Consider the following 15139-nt stretch of genomic DNA (forward strand, 5'->3'; position numbering starts at 1 on the left):
TCTAGCAGGTAAGCATTTTCCTGATATAACTCAATACATATAATCCAGCATAATTAAAACAAAGTTTTTCACTGGAGTTGAGCTATTGCAGGAGTATGCAACTGAGTTAATCCTAATCTGCTTGAAGTACACTTCAGTGCTCGGTAGTTTCCAAACCAGCTCTCCCTATCTCCATGTCCTCTGAAACCCTCTGGCACCTTCACCTGCCCTCCTGGTGTGCTGGCAGGACAACGGCTGCCCAGTTCTGGGGCTGGCTGTGCTCCCACAGAAGCAGCCTTCATGCAAGGGTGCAGGTGTGGTGCAGAGTGCCTCCCACCTTACCCTCATCATGCTTCGGACAGAACAGCTCGAAAAGAGGCTGAGCAGGGAAGCGCAGCAGGCAGGTGAACAGCCTGTGCCTTGCTGCCCGCCACTGCTGCTTGCAGTCTGTCACGACTTTTAAAGCATATTTCTAACATGCATCAAATTTTGAGTGTTAATGAGTGGCAGAAATCTTTTGTATTAGAGACGTGCTCAGTAGAATACCAGCGCTATCAGATGGCCAAGACTTTTCCCCCTGGTAATTCCTGTTCCCCATCACACCCGTACAGCACTGACAGGCAGAGAGTCTTCAGCTGCGGGGTTGAAATGAGACAGGCATCGCAGCCCAGCGGTTCCTGGCAAACCCTTCCGCCGCTTTAATTTCAGCCAATTAGCAGAGCCAACCTCCCTTAGCGGATGGCAGAGCCTGTTGAAAGGCACCATGTTCAAGGGCTGGACCACAGGCCCACACTGGGGGTGTCTGCGAGGGGCTACCCTCAGCCGTCACTGTGGCGACAGGGGCCCGGCCCACCTGTGGTGGCTGCAGGGCTGGGCGGCCGTGGCCCGCGAGGCCTCGTGGCGGCCCCGGGGATCCAGCGCTAATTAGAATTAGTTGTCCCGCCGCAGTCCGGCTCCTGACACAAATTGCATTCTGCAGCTTTTCGTTCCACTCGAGTTCACAGACAAAATAGCCCGTGCCGTGTTTGAAATGAAGCAAGGCAATATGAAAGGGTTTTGTGTAATTGGTTAATATACGTTAACATTCTAACTAATATCTTCGGTGTTGGCTTCTCGAACAGAACGTGTTTACTTTCTTCTTCTTTTGCTTAATAATTATTTATGATCGCACCATGGGTAATTTTAATACGAGCTTGTTCAGGTGTCATTAAATCATTGTTGGGCTTGACTGCATGTGTAAGGAAACAAGTGACCTTTAAAGATGATAGTTTGAAGCGGAAGCCGTGGTAATGGGGAGCTGCAGAAGTGCACACGGCAGTGGCAAGAAGAAAGAGACCTTTCACACTTATCAGGAGAATAACTTTATTGAATCATAAGACCAATAAAGAGAAATTGTTTTTAAAAAAGCTGAAAGGGCAAGTGAGGGAGGTAAAGCAAATGTGTTACAGTCTGTTGATGAAAACAGGGAGAAAGATTGACGGCAGAAGTTGGGATTTTTCCCTCGTAAACCAGTGGAAAAGAGCAATCCCATGCTCCACAGCGGCTGGCTGGGTGGGAGCAGCGCAGTGGCCCCCAGCAGCACTGCAGGGATGGTAACAGGCCTCCTGCTGAGCACAGGGACTGCATGGGACTGGAACTGTGAGTGGGGTGGAGGGGATGACCAACCATCCTCATGGGAGTCACAAAAAGCCACAAAATCTGCCCCAGAGAAGTGAGTGTCCCAAGCAGCCCCACAACACTAGGGTGTTGCTGGATGGTCTCTTGGCTGCTCGCTTGCCACTGCCCTCAGCATGGCAGGACTCATGGGTCAGGCTGCAGGCAGCCTGTGGGCTCCCAGCACCAGAGCAGGGCACACAGGGCAGTATATGGCATGTCTGCCATGAATGTCTGTTTCTAGAGCAACGTGGCTGCCTGGAACGAGTGCACACTGTCCCAGCTCACACCTGCAGCTCAAGAGGAAGGTGGCGAGTGCGAGGTTTCCAAGTCTTGCTGGCAGCAGAGTCCTGGCAAGACAATTTCGCTTGGGACAAAAAATAGTTATCTTGATACTGGTGATGCAGAAATGTGGAATTGTAGAAATGCACAGAAATGCTTTTGAAATAGTGGGAAACTGATGGAATGAGGACTACCGTCAGCCTGTTGATTATCTCAAATATTTTACTTAATATGTTTTAAAACTAAACTAAACTAAAGCTTGCAAAAGACTATCCGAAGTACCTGTGATGACCTTAACCCAAGTAAATAATCAATAACCAGTGTTACATAAATATATTAAAGTAGCGCTTTTTTCAATTGCTAGCTGCTGGCTTGGTCCTGATCCAATTAACATCAATGGTAAACTGCTGTGTGTAAAGAAAATAGAGTGACTAAGTAATAGGCCCTTCCCTCTGTCTCTATTCATGATATATCTTTGAAATCATCTTTCTTCAAATGTATTCATTATTTGAATTTCATTTCCTATCTAGTATTTATTGACATTACATTCCACATCCTGTTAATGCATCTAGATTAATTTACTAAGCTGTTGCTTAGTGATGGTGGTGGTATTTTGCCAACCCATGTATTCAAAAACCATGATTCAGAGACCATAAAATTCTAAAACTAGGCTAAATCACGAGGTTTATATTAACTACATTTTGGCTCTTTTTATCTCTCTAGTGTTTGTATACTGTGTGTATACATGCAGTATACCTAGAATACACTCAGTCATTTTTTCAAACTTTCTTCTATAATTAGTGCTAGAAATACCATTTTTTTAACAACAACCGAAAATTTTATCTTGTCGTGTGACTCTAGAAGCTCACCAAATATCACAAGCCACATCAGTATTTCAGTAAAATCAAGCTCCCTGGTCCCTTTGTGATTAGTCGTGTGTCACATGCTCTGGTCTTGTTATTTCTCACTCTCAAATCAAGCAAATACACCCAATGTAAATAGCCCCACAGGTGAACAATGAATTCATTTCCATGTGACTTTGTATAAGTTTGAACTCCACCTCTTATAGGCACATGCTGCAGAAATCCATCCCTGGGATGGCACATTAATGAACTTTTTATTTCTTTTTTGAAGATCTGCTGCACTGTAATTTTAAACCAGGAAGGAGAAGCTAGCTTTTAAGCCAGAATGTCTTTCTCTGTTTACTAATCCTTGTCCCACGGATATTATTCTATTGTCAATGAGTAAAAATAGATATGGTATTTGGAATTTTATGCCACTTCAGCCTGCCACCCCTTTGTAATCTCTCGTCAAGGAGATTAGACTGGGGTAGATGTCTGTGTACTGAGTAAATTACTTTTGCTACAAGCAAACTAGGAGGTTAACCAAATGCTCAGTATTGGCACCAACTGCTGACCATGTTAGTCATTACCACTTAGGAAACACAGTGTGTGTTCTACTATCACAGCAGAGATGCCAACTCAGTTAACTCCATCACTGCCATTCTACAAAGGGGATGTATCAGCTCACACACTTCTGTCGTCTAGCTTTTCTCACCTATTCTGTCATTTCAAACTATGATACTGGTACCTCCAGAGTCAGCAGTAACTCAGAAGTCTATGTACAGACAAGAAAGAAAGAATTCAACTCAGGAACAACCAGGCCATGCAAGTGCAACTCACAGGGGCAGCCACTGAGTGTAGTAGGGTCTCATGTGGTTCGATCACTTTCTTGCCTACTCCTTCCTTTTCCTAGTGGGAGATGAAACCCATGGAAAATACAGACCAATTTTGATGCAAACAATTCTCCTGTTGGTGCCACAAGTCCTTTTTTTTCTCTTGGGTAAGCTTTGCCCCAGCAATAGAACCTCAGTTTTGCTTTGACAATGCACTGCATTAAAAGCTCCGTCAGTCCTCCCCAGAGGTTGAGTTCTGCTGGGCAGAGAGGAGGAATTACAGTGCTGAAGCAGCTGGCTCAAAAAGTATTTTAGTTAAGAATAGAAGTTGCTAAATGAAGCACAGAGCAGATGGTCTGATTCCAGCTTTAAAAGCATATGAAGAGCTCCCACTTGAATTCCTGCATTTTCAAATATTTCTGGCCACAACCACATCTAATTTCCAAGTCACCTATACAGGTTATGGTAGGACTAAAACCAGTCCTGAGTCCTGGAGCACCACCAAGATGTCATGCTGCCACTGTGTATTCTCTACTTCTCCATGACACCATAAAGAGACAAACAGGATAACTTTAAATGGGCAAAACACATTGTAGGATTTCACAGGTCACATGCAGTCCATATGTCCCCCTTGGCCAACTCTGGGTTAGTGACTACTATAAACCAGTCTAGATTTCTCTTCTTTTTCGTATCTCGTTACATCATGTAAGTGACCAAAGAGTCTTGCATAGGAGAGGAAAATTACAAGTAAAAGGAATTTGCAGCTCCAGTATAGTTAATTTTGTGTGTGTGACCTTTCTAGCTTGGTTTTCAAACAGACAGCCTTTTTTTTTTTTTTTTTTTCTGTAAAGCTGTCTGTTGCAAAACATGCTGCTAAAATGAGAATAAAATCATTTGTCAAAATTGTATGAATTTGTAATTCATAATCGGCAACAGCAATTTAAGGAAATAGTTTTCTGCTACTGACACTGCTGTCAAAATAAACGTGGTGAGGATAATTATAGTAATTAACAAAATAGTTAATTTCACTTTGTCATAAGATAAGGTTTAGTTTGATTTCTGATTAGGAGTAGATCAATACCAAATGTCTCACTGTACATATCTGATTATTACTGTATGACCAAAAGTCATACATGTGTATCAGTTTTCCAAATCATGCAGAGCAATGGGAAAATATTACCTCAACAGCCAGATGCTCTGCAGTTCCCATCCCTGAATGTGCATCTTCAACCACATCTCTCTGAAGTCTCAGATCATATTCTGCCCTGCAGGACCTGGCATCTTGCTGGGTCTGGGATACTTTTGATGAGGACAAGCATGCTAAAAAGCACAAACATCCTCATTGGAAAGCAACAAAGCTGGGCAGTTCTGGCATATGTACTACAGAAAGAAAAGTCCCTGTATGGATGAGTGACTAAAAATGAGGCTCTGATAGCTGTAAAGTGATAGGATATCTACTACACTTTTGTAAGTGGTCATGAGAGTCCAGAGCTTTTTAAGAATACCTGTCCCAGAGGAATGTGTGTATGTGGTTTTCTGCTCAGGCCTCCATAACGTATGCTTAACCTAGAAAGAAGGTTCTGGCACTGGGAAAGTGTCCCAGGAGAAATCTTCACATGCAAAGAAATTTATTACCAATTTCTGTACCGTCACTCAGAAATCCAGCTCTAAATCTAGGCAATTGGTCTACTTTCCTATCTTTTGCAGGCCAAAAAGGCTAAAAGTAAAGATGAAAGGAAAATGTGGTGATTGTATTAGGTGACAAGAAGTTGATCTAATCTATTGCTTTGCAAACCACCTCCACCCTCTTCTATCAGCCCATCCTCTTCATTCCACGGTTCCCGACGCAAAGAAGCAGTTAGTCTTTCTTCTTGATATTATCAATGATCATAAAGAACCAGATCTGGCAAATCATGTAATCTTTTGTATGAGAATCAACTCTCATAGCCTAGTAATTCTGTCTGTTCTATGTCTCAGTAGAAAATAGATTGGGGAAATACAATTTCTCAAGGGCAAAATACAGACTTCTCAAAGCACCTCAGTGACTCTGGGGTTTGAATTCCATTGAAAACTGAAGATATTTATGCTCCTAATACCCTTACGTTTGGAACTTTAAATTTCTAAGTCATATGAGTACTTTTGAAAATGGATACTGCCATAAGCCCAATTCTACTGATGCATCACATACAGACTCTTTACCTGATTAAAAATTGGTTCCAGTAAATTGAATTTGAAATGTGTCATTTTTATGTTTGCTGACATTCTTGCGTCCATTAATGGTTGTATGTCATTGGCATTCGGGGAACTGCTAGGAAATAGCCTGTAAATTGCTCTGGGCAGCTAGGGAACAGTGTTGACCCTCACTATTACTTGCTGCACCCAGCTCAGGGTGGCTGATCTAGGCCTGGTGCTGTGCTGAGTGTGTGAGTTAGCAGACAGGCTATGGCATGATGAACCTCAGGCATGCTAGCTTGGGTATGCAGTACAGTACAGTAGTTGAAGGATTTGCTACAGTTTTGATGAAAAAAGAGTCATGATTTTCCTTTATTTATTCCTCTTGTCTCCTCTCTAGACATCCAGCACCCTTCATCAAAGCACAGTGCTCTCAGAGGCCGTGGTGTAACCTATGTGGAGCGGAGTGTTCCCTCCCACCCACAGATGTGCCCTCCTGCTGCCTCCCCTGCATGGGTGCTGCAGCTCATGTGGCTGCACAGCTGAGACAGACACAGCCACCGATCCTTCTGGAAACCAACCCAGCCCAGCAAAGATTTGTCTCCAGCCAGGTCAGTTCCTCCATTGAGCCGAAGCATGGTGACACAGGCGTATGGTGACCAAGCATCACTGGGGCAGGGAGGACAGGACGTACAGCCAGGACCTTGGGGTGTAGAGCTTATGTTGATCGTCTACTACCAGCCAAGCTGCATTCTCCTTTAGCACCGAAAGGGCTTGTAAGACATTTTCATACCTTCTCAAACTTGAAACTTGAACTTTTGGGAAAGCCTACTGTCCTCAGAACAAAAGTTTTTGCTAATTTAATGCAGACTAAGCATATAGATAAGGAAACAGTATGGGTGGAAACAGATAGTGGGGATAACAGGAACAAAAATGTGTTTACATAGGCAAGATGTATGTGTGCCTGGATAGTTCCGAGTCAATTAAAATGCTTTCTTTTGAAATAAGTAACAGGAGCATTGAATTCAGTGAGAAGTTCGACATTGACTTCAGTTAGAGATGGATCTGAGCAATTGATCCCATGGAACAATAGGAGTAGTCAAAGGTGCTTTTTATGCAGTTCCACAGCCATAGAATTTGCCACATAATCCAGCAACTCCTATAAAATAGCAGGAAAAAGAGGCTTTTATTTTCATAAAGTAAAATTCAGTTTGTGATCTGCCTGAATTGCACAAATAGACTTACAAACCAAAAAAAAAATCCTTCTGAATAAGTAAACAAAGTACAAGAACAATACACCCTTGTGGAGCATTAATCCTGAAGTCTAATAACGGCAATGTGGAGCCACTCAGTGGGGACTATAGTTTGTCAGCATGCTTTTAGCCTTCGTTATCAGAGATTTTCAGATGCGGATATCAGGGTGGGAAGCTGAAGGGTGACAGATGCTTGCTGCCGGAGTTTGCTGGCTCACAGATCACCTCCATTGTTCCTGACAACAGGGAGGGAAGTTGTGTCCATTCTCCACTCCAAAATTCTCAACCATTTCTCAAACTACACTGGGTTTCTAAAATCCAGTATTTTGCCACTGAGATCTCCAAACTCCTTGTCTTGCCCAGCAGTTTCTACAGCGTAGATATGATATACAAAAAAAAAAAATAAAAATAGTGTAACAAATTTCTAGCTAGGGATAGGATGTGGTTATCCTAAAGCAATGAATTCCACAAAGCAGGAACTCTGCTGCTGTCTTTAGGTCCAGCTGGCTGCAGACCATAGGAGGCCTTAGTAACAGCACTGTGATGCTATTGCAGCTTGAAGCAGCACTCAAATGGTAAACAGAGAACAAGGAGAACTTCCTTTCCCCTTCTGTCCTCTCCCCAGATGTACGGTGTTAGGTTACTTAATTAATTTTAACAAGGGAATGACATTCCCACTCCATTTGTGCCTTGTCTTGAAAGGATGCAATGTACAAATATCAGTTTCAGCACATGATCCCCACCAAAAAGAATGTTGGGCCAGATCCTGCCAAGATCAGTAGCAAAATCCCACTGGCTTCAGAAAGAATTGGGATCCATCTTTGGAAAGAAATAGCACAGTTCTGGAGAACTCTAATTAATCCTTGAGGTACTCAGTGTCTGCAAAGTTGTTCTTAGAGACTCAATACTGGGCACCTTTGCTTGGAAGTGCTATTTATATCTTTGTATGCTTCTGCATGCAATAAAAGCCAGTGTAAAAACACATAATTAGAGCGGCTTCTAATTGGAATGGCAGGAATTAGGAGAGAAGGATAGCAGACGGAGTAAACACACTGGGACAAAAGCAAAGTGCTGTGTTGTACATGACAGAAAGGATGCTACTGCTGAAGTAAACTCTTATGCTGAAGTGGCTACTTAAAACTGATGGCCAAACAAAGGACAATTGAGGTAGGTAAATGAAAGGAGACCTTGCAATCTACAACATACCAAAATAAAAAAATCCTATGCAAACTGTACTGCCTTTCTGGGAGGGTGAGGGGGCTGATAAGTTTATTTACACTTTTAAAAAGCACTGCCAATCCCAATTTATCAGTTACTGTCTTGTGACAATTTATTCATTGTTCACCGTTAGAAGCTAGAAGTTACATAGGAAGCATGATTGGTGATAGCTTCTCTATTTCAATATGGTATAATAGAGATAACACAGTGCCCAAAAGCTCTACGGCCGCCTTTTTGTCTGCTTTGTCTCTTTTCATTACTCTATCAGAATCTTCATTTAATATAATCCAAAAAAGCAAGGTAATTGCTTCACTTATCAGTTATCATCACACTCGCATACTTGTCATGTCAAAATTATTTATGTGGATGGCCAGGTTGATCTTGCTGCATTTAGAAGCTTAAAATTTGAATAACAGTTCTGCCAGTTAGGTTATCAAAATTGCAGCATAAGCAATGAGTTTCTTCTTTCTGGATCTTGGAAGGAGAATAGGGAGCATCTCACTGCAGGACTAGTTTACCCGTGGCTGAACACTGCTCCAAGGAGACTTGCAGCAATTCTGCAGCCTGGCACTCAGAGTGCTGGGGACAGGCTTTATTTGCTAGATGAACAGTAAATAAAGATGGCATGATATAAATAGAGACAGTAGAGAGAGATGTAAAGGGGCATTGTCAAGGTTGTCATAGGTTCCAAATTAAAATGATAATTTACAGACTTGTGCAGTTCTTTCTTGGACCGTGTCCTCTTTTGAAACAGATGTTTCATAGCCCTTTTTCTATACCGTTTTTATTTCTTTATGATTTTGGTAGATGGTAACTCACCTGTTTGAAAACCCCAGGGGCTGAAATAAAACAAAGCATGCAAGTTCAGAAAGTCATTTTAACAACTTTTTTTAATATAAAAGAAATTTCCTTCAGCCAAGCTCTTGGACACCTTGACAAAGGGTAATAGAGAAAAGCCTATCACAAACAGATACAAATAATATAAAAAGGAATGTGCAAACATTTTTTCCAACACAGGTGGTGAATTTGTGGCATTGCTGTCCATCCATCATGTTATTCAGACAGCCAGGAACCTCTTCATGATAGCTCCTCACAAGCACATTGCAGACCAGTGAACAGTCTGACACAAATGACTTCTGTGGAAGTTCATTACTGACGGTGCATAATTTGTTATTCACCATTTGTCATTCTCCTAATAATAACTCTCCCAAAGGTTTTGGCTTTTCAGTGAGTGAGCAGAATCAATCCCAAGTGACTGAGGAGCCCAATCACCCTCTGGAGATTGCAAATTGGCCCATCACAAGATATTCAAACAGGCAAGGTCCTGAGCCATCCCCAACACACAAAGTAGTAGCTGTGAAAATCTGTTTACATCTATATGAAAGAGAGGGGAGGAGGAATTTAACATTAGAGAAATCAGTCTCAGTTTATAAATCCCTTGAAGCAATTGTGGCAGGTCGTGCTACTAGCAATGACCACGCTTGGCACTGAGCATTGGTGAGGAAAGAGCGAGGCAAACACCTTTTGTCTCTGCACCAATCCTTGCACCAATTTGAACTGGTCTGGATGCTGGTTTGGGCATTTGTATTCTAGACAACCTACTTGTCATATTCCTCAGCTTTTACGAAACTGGTTGGATCTATAGAGACTGTCAGTGTCCCAGCATGTGAACAAGCTTGAGTCACAGACAGAAAAGACAAATACAGCTCTTCAGTGGCTATTGCTGTGATTTTTGGCTGGTTATGAAACAATTCTCTATCACAGCTCTGTTTGGCAATAGTTACTACAGCCTTTGAGACTTAGTAAATCTTGGGTAAAAGTCACAGCAGAGAAAAGGGCAGAGTTTGAAATCCAAATAGTAATTTCTCAATAGGCTGCAATGCCAAAATTTTGTGGGCTAAACAGAGATCCCGTGCCCTCAGCACTCCAGATCCTTTTAGGGCTTGCTTTTCAGGACTTCAATGATGTTCTAACCCAGATATTCTTTGTTTTTGGACTTCTGTGCATTTTATTTAACATACACCTTAACAGCAGGCTTCAAATTCAACACTCATCTCATGCAATGATCACTCATTCAATTAGTGGCAAACAGCAGAGAGTAATGTTTGTGATTTTTTTCCAGTCTCTGTTCCCTAGGGGGGTCTAAAATATATTTTATAAGTGTATCCAGGCAGTCATTATCCAGATCGTGTTATGGGTTTTGTAACTTCACAATGTATTTGATTGAAACATCATAACTCTTTCCAGGACAAAGGCTTGTAACATTACAGATGCAGGGAACAGAGAGGTCAGCAGTTGACAGCTGGTGGTTGGAGACACACAATCACAATATTCCCCAAGTTATTACAAAAATATTTAACTGAACAATGATGGAAGAAAGTCAAAAACCTAGTAAACATTAAAAGTAAACATAATTGTTGCAAATTTAATGAAATACTTTGCTGTCTTTGATGTGATGGCTGATCTGTAAGTCTTTCAATTTCTTTGCTTTAATATCAGCATTTCCTCAGTCTAAACCTTTTTGAGACAGTAGCATTTTATCTCAATTATTGCTTTTTCTCCATCAGTCTTTAAATATAATCTCATTTGCCTTTATGGATACTGTAACCCTTCTGAACAGCTTTTAACCTTTTTAAAAATCGCCTTGACCCAAGGATGCCCAAAGTTTTTTCTTCTTCCTCCTCTGATTTTTTTTAATGCAATATTGAATAATAGAAATTGGACAGATGAGTGATTTCCTAGCCAGAGACCTGCAAGTAGAGCTTAGGATGCTAGAATAGAATTTTTGTTTTAATCATAATAATAAATAATAATAATAATAATAATACCTCTTTCTGGTTTTCTGCTAGCAAAGAACCTTCAGCTTTGACCTCCATTTCAGTGGCAGTATTGTAGCCTCTGCCACCACAATATTAGCTTTTATCTTTTCAAAGGAAAAAAAAAAAAGAGCTTTCTTTGTACAGTGGCACATTAGCTTCAAAGAGCACTTACCTCAAGAGTCCAGCTCATCCTTCTGGTAGATTTAAGAAATACTCAGCTTAAGATTGTCTGTTTCAATCATGGATAATGTAGATAACTTTGTGTCTAAATGTTACAAAGCAAGCTTTATGTCTGCTTTGTCTTTTTCCCCCACCCTTTCAGTTTTATTTTCTCACTTAGTATCTAACGAAGATGCAGACTAATGGAAGAATGATGCATGAGTGAAACTAACCCTCCTGGAATTTGATTGTAAATGTTGAAGTTGCTATTCACTACCATTTGGTAGCTATGTGTGTCTTAGATGGCAAGTGTGTATGGGGGGGGAAACGTCTAACAGCATGACACCTACAGAGTCAGTGGTGTGCTCCTTGCATTGCGAATGTGCCAGGGAAAGCGTGGTGCTGCGCTCACTGGGTATAGCCATGGTCCCTACATCCACTTGCCCCATGTCAGCTGGCATTTCCTTTACTTGCTTACATGTGGGAAAGATATAAACACTCTGAAACAGCTGGCAGCATGCACACCAAGCAGTAATACCCTGGAAGGCTTTTCCCCACTGAAGCTTGCCGTCTATACTGCCACTCTGTGAGAAGTGTGCCAGCTCAATGGCACAAGGGCTTTCTTGTACTTGGCTTGTTTCCCTTGAGCATCCATTCCAGCAAGTATCCTCTCCTCTTCACTTCTACATACATAGTTTGAGCATCAACATCCCAAAAGTTGCTTTCCGCAGTGATTACAATTACCTATCCCAAGCAGCGATGCTTAAAATTGAACTGTGGTTCATGAGAGCAATAGGCTCTACCTGTGAGCACCCTAATGTGTTAAACAACCATGCCAGGTAGCATTACATGTATCTAGCAGCAGCCACTTTAAAAGACCATCTGCCGAAGGAAGTTGGTTTCCTATTTTAAGTTCACATACTTGTAGTTTTAGGGGAAAACAGTGAGTTTAAAAAGTTGATGATTAGATTCAACTACATCTCCCCAGACCCCAGCAGTAGCATTATCGCTCAAAATGGGGCATGTTTAATAGAAACTAGGGAAAGAGAAGCTGCAGTGATCTTGCCCTGGATGAACACACACAGACACGTGTGTATAGCTGAGGATTTACGTGGAAATATCTTTATGCTGTTTGTGAATTATTTCACTTGAATTATGATTGCCCTGAATGATATATATTTTGAGAGTGTAACATTGCAAAAGTAAACTTTAACAAAAAGGGATATTTATTCTTCAGATTTAAAATTAATTTCCTGTATTCCTCTGTTTTTTTTTATCCTATCTAAGCTGTAGCCTTATGAGAAGAAAAATGAGAAACTATTTCTTTACACTGAGACTGGTATCAGATGAAATATAAATGTAATGGTTTCTGTAAATGTTAACCCACTGCAACACTCTATCCCAGAACTAAAGATTTGCAGACTGTTTTAGGTTAAGTTACTGCTCCTCTCCATGTTAGGTAATCCTATGTCATTTAAGTAAAATAAATTGGAACTACTCAAGGAATAAAAAGAGGTGAAAGTGCAGAATCTGGTTTGGATAAAAGTTTAATTCTTCAGTTCCAAGTGACATAGCCCTTACAGGAAGCAGAGCAAACTCAGACAGGAGTGGCCAAGTAATGAAGATGGATGCATCTTGTTATCAGCAAGCCATTTACTAGGGCTTGATGTAACCTTAAACATTGCAGATAGCTCAATGGCACTTGCCACTAAGCCTCTAATTAATGAATAGCAGGCCCTAAATTAACAATGTGCATTTACAGATGAATTCTGGGCACTCATTAAACGATGTTCAAATATCAAGCAGTAACTGTTAGCTTTATTCCTTCTGGATTACTGTATACAGTGTTTGTTTGCTGGGAGTTTCCACAGGAGGTTTTGTGTGCTCAACTGCTGTGAGCCCAGGTGCACTTCAGGGAAGGGTATAGTTCACTGAGGAGGGCAAGACAGAGTAGCTGTAAAGCATCCATTGTAACACCTGTGCAGCAATTTAAGGAGAATTAGAGTGAGCCTCTATTCAGCCCTAACTGCACTGGGAAAAGGGGCCCGAGTGCCTGAAGCTGTTTTCAGGCCTCCATTTTGTACCGCCCTCCTTTGCAATATCCACACTGGGGCCTTCAAAGATGGCCTGGAGGAGTCCCCAGCGATGCATGACCATGTCTAGTACATGCCTAGTTCCTCCACAGCTTGTGTCTGTGTGAGAGGATTGGGGTGGAAGTGATCTGCATTTGGTGTCCCAGCTCCTTGGTCAAGGAGACAGAGACATAAGGAGCTCAGGATGAAAGCTCCACTGTGGCATGTATGTGGTAATCAAAAGGTATTCTAGAGCAATCTGAGTGCTAGCTATTTAGATGGTCCTACTGTGCACGTTGTACTTTAGGAGGAACAGTGCAGCTGTAAGAAACGTAACAGAGTATGTTACTGCATCTTCTGAGATATATCTGTATCATATCAGAAGAAGTTTAAATTGCCTACTGTGCTGAAATACAATGCAAGCTAGAGAGAAGGAACTTTTCAGAAGTAGTGGTGTAAACTGGGATTGAGGTCAAACAGACAAAGCTGATTTAAGCAAAGTCAGAATTGAATCCAAGGTCCCTGAAAAGTTAGACAGTCTGTTCTCTGTAAATGGGAACATAACTATGATTTTCTGGGAAGAGATCCTCTCATACTAGTAACTTCAGTATTCAGCAACGTGAGGTTTTCAGTGTTATGAATGTTCCTGTTAATGTGCCATCCAGCTATTGCCACGTGATAAGTTCAGTGAGAGACTCGCTTTAGAAAAGGGGGGCTAGAGAAGAAACGATGCTTTTCTTAAAAGTATCCTACACAACATCCTATCCCAGGACTGTTCTCCATGTCAGAAAAGTTTTAAAGCAATACCAATCTGTTGTGATGTAAAATTATGAATTTGATTGGCATTTCTGCAGCATTACATACAGAAGAGAAACATCCATTCTGAGCAGAGCTTGCTTTCAACTGTGCCTGCAAACATTCGGAGTTTGTGCACAGGCTGTGTAAGCAGGATCCCATGCACATTCCACATAATCCAGTGCCATGCATGCAGTTCCATTTATGGGCAAAATGAAACACGTCTCTTCTTTCTATGGATTGCTCCCATCAAAGCATTTTCAAAGTTTAATGTGGACAAATTTAGGAAAGGGGCACTCCCATGGCTTCGTGCAAGCAGTTCAACACCAATGTTTTGCAGATTCAAAATTTTTAAAAAGCAAGCACAAACTTCTATAGGGAAAAAAAAAAAAAAAAAAAAAAAAAAAGGACTTTCCGTACAAAAAGTGTTGGGGCTGGGATTTGTCACCTTGATATTCCTTTGTGATTAGCTGATAGAAGAAGGGAAAAGCAACTGTCTCATGCACCTTTCCCAGCTTCTTTATGCAGTATGGTCTAAATTTGAGCTAGCCTGTACATGTGTCAGGTGATGCTGTAACAGTATCTGAGAGTTGTTTTCTTTTATCTTTGTACAAAAAGCTTTATTTGAGTGAGAAAACAATATAACCTCCCATGAAGAGAAAGCTCTTCCTCCCTCTCTTTTGTCACTTCCTTATAGAATTATCTCTGAAGCTTTCTCTGGCATCCTTTCTTTCTCTCTGCAACTATTTTGAAACAGAAATCCATAATGCAGCAACAAGTATTCATAGGTACCAGCAGATAAGGTGACAGCAACTAAAGGAAATTTCCGGTCCTGTGAAATGCCACTGGAATGCGGTGGAATTCATTTAATGGGGTGGCTGTTTTGGGTATCGTTACTGCTTATTAATAACAGTACAAGCATCTTGTTAAAATGTGTAAAATCACAAGAAATATGTTATTAGGTGTTCCTTAGAGTTCTGAAAAAACATCATCCTTCTTACTTCTCCCATGCGTGCACCATATTCAAGCCATACTTCTGTGTTTCTAGAACTGTCCTTACGC

The 15139-nt window shown here is 41.3% G+C and overlaps 1 protein-coding gene across 1 annotated transcript in view; it reads left to right on the forward strand.

The window, feature by feature from the left end:
- Nucleotides 1-15139, forward strand: part of LOC311440453 (uncharacterized protein) — a 509298-nt gene that overhangs the window by 425452 nt on the left and 68707 nt on the right. Inside the window, exon 4 of the transcript XR_014695424.1 lies at nucleotides 6162-8001. The gene's annotated coding sequence lies outside the window, so the exon portion shown is untranslated. Of the gene's footprint in view, nucleotides 1-6161 lie in introns of the transcript that reaches the window.

Source organism: Aythya ferina, assembly GCF_964211825.1.
Source record: "Aythya ferina genome assembly, chromosome: 8".
Classification (NCBI taxonomy): domain Eukaryota; kingdom Metazoa; phylum Chordata; class Aves; order Anseriformes; family Anatidae; genus Aythya; species Aythya ferina.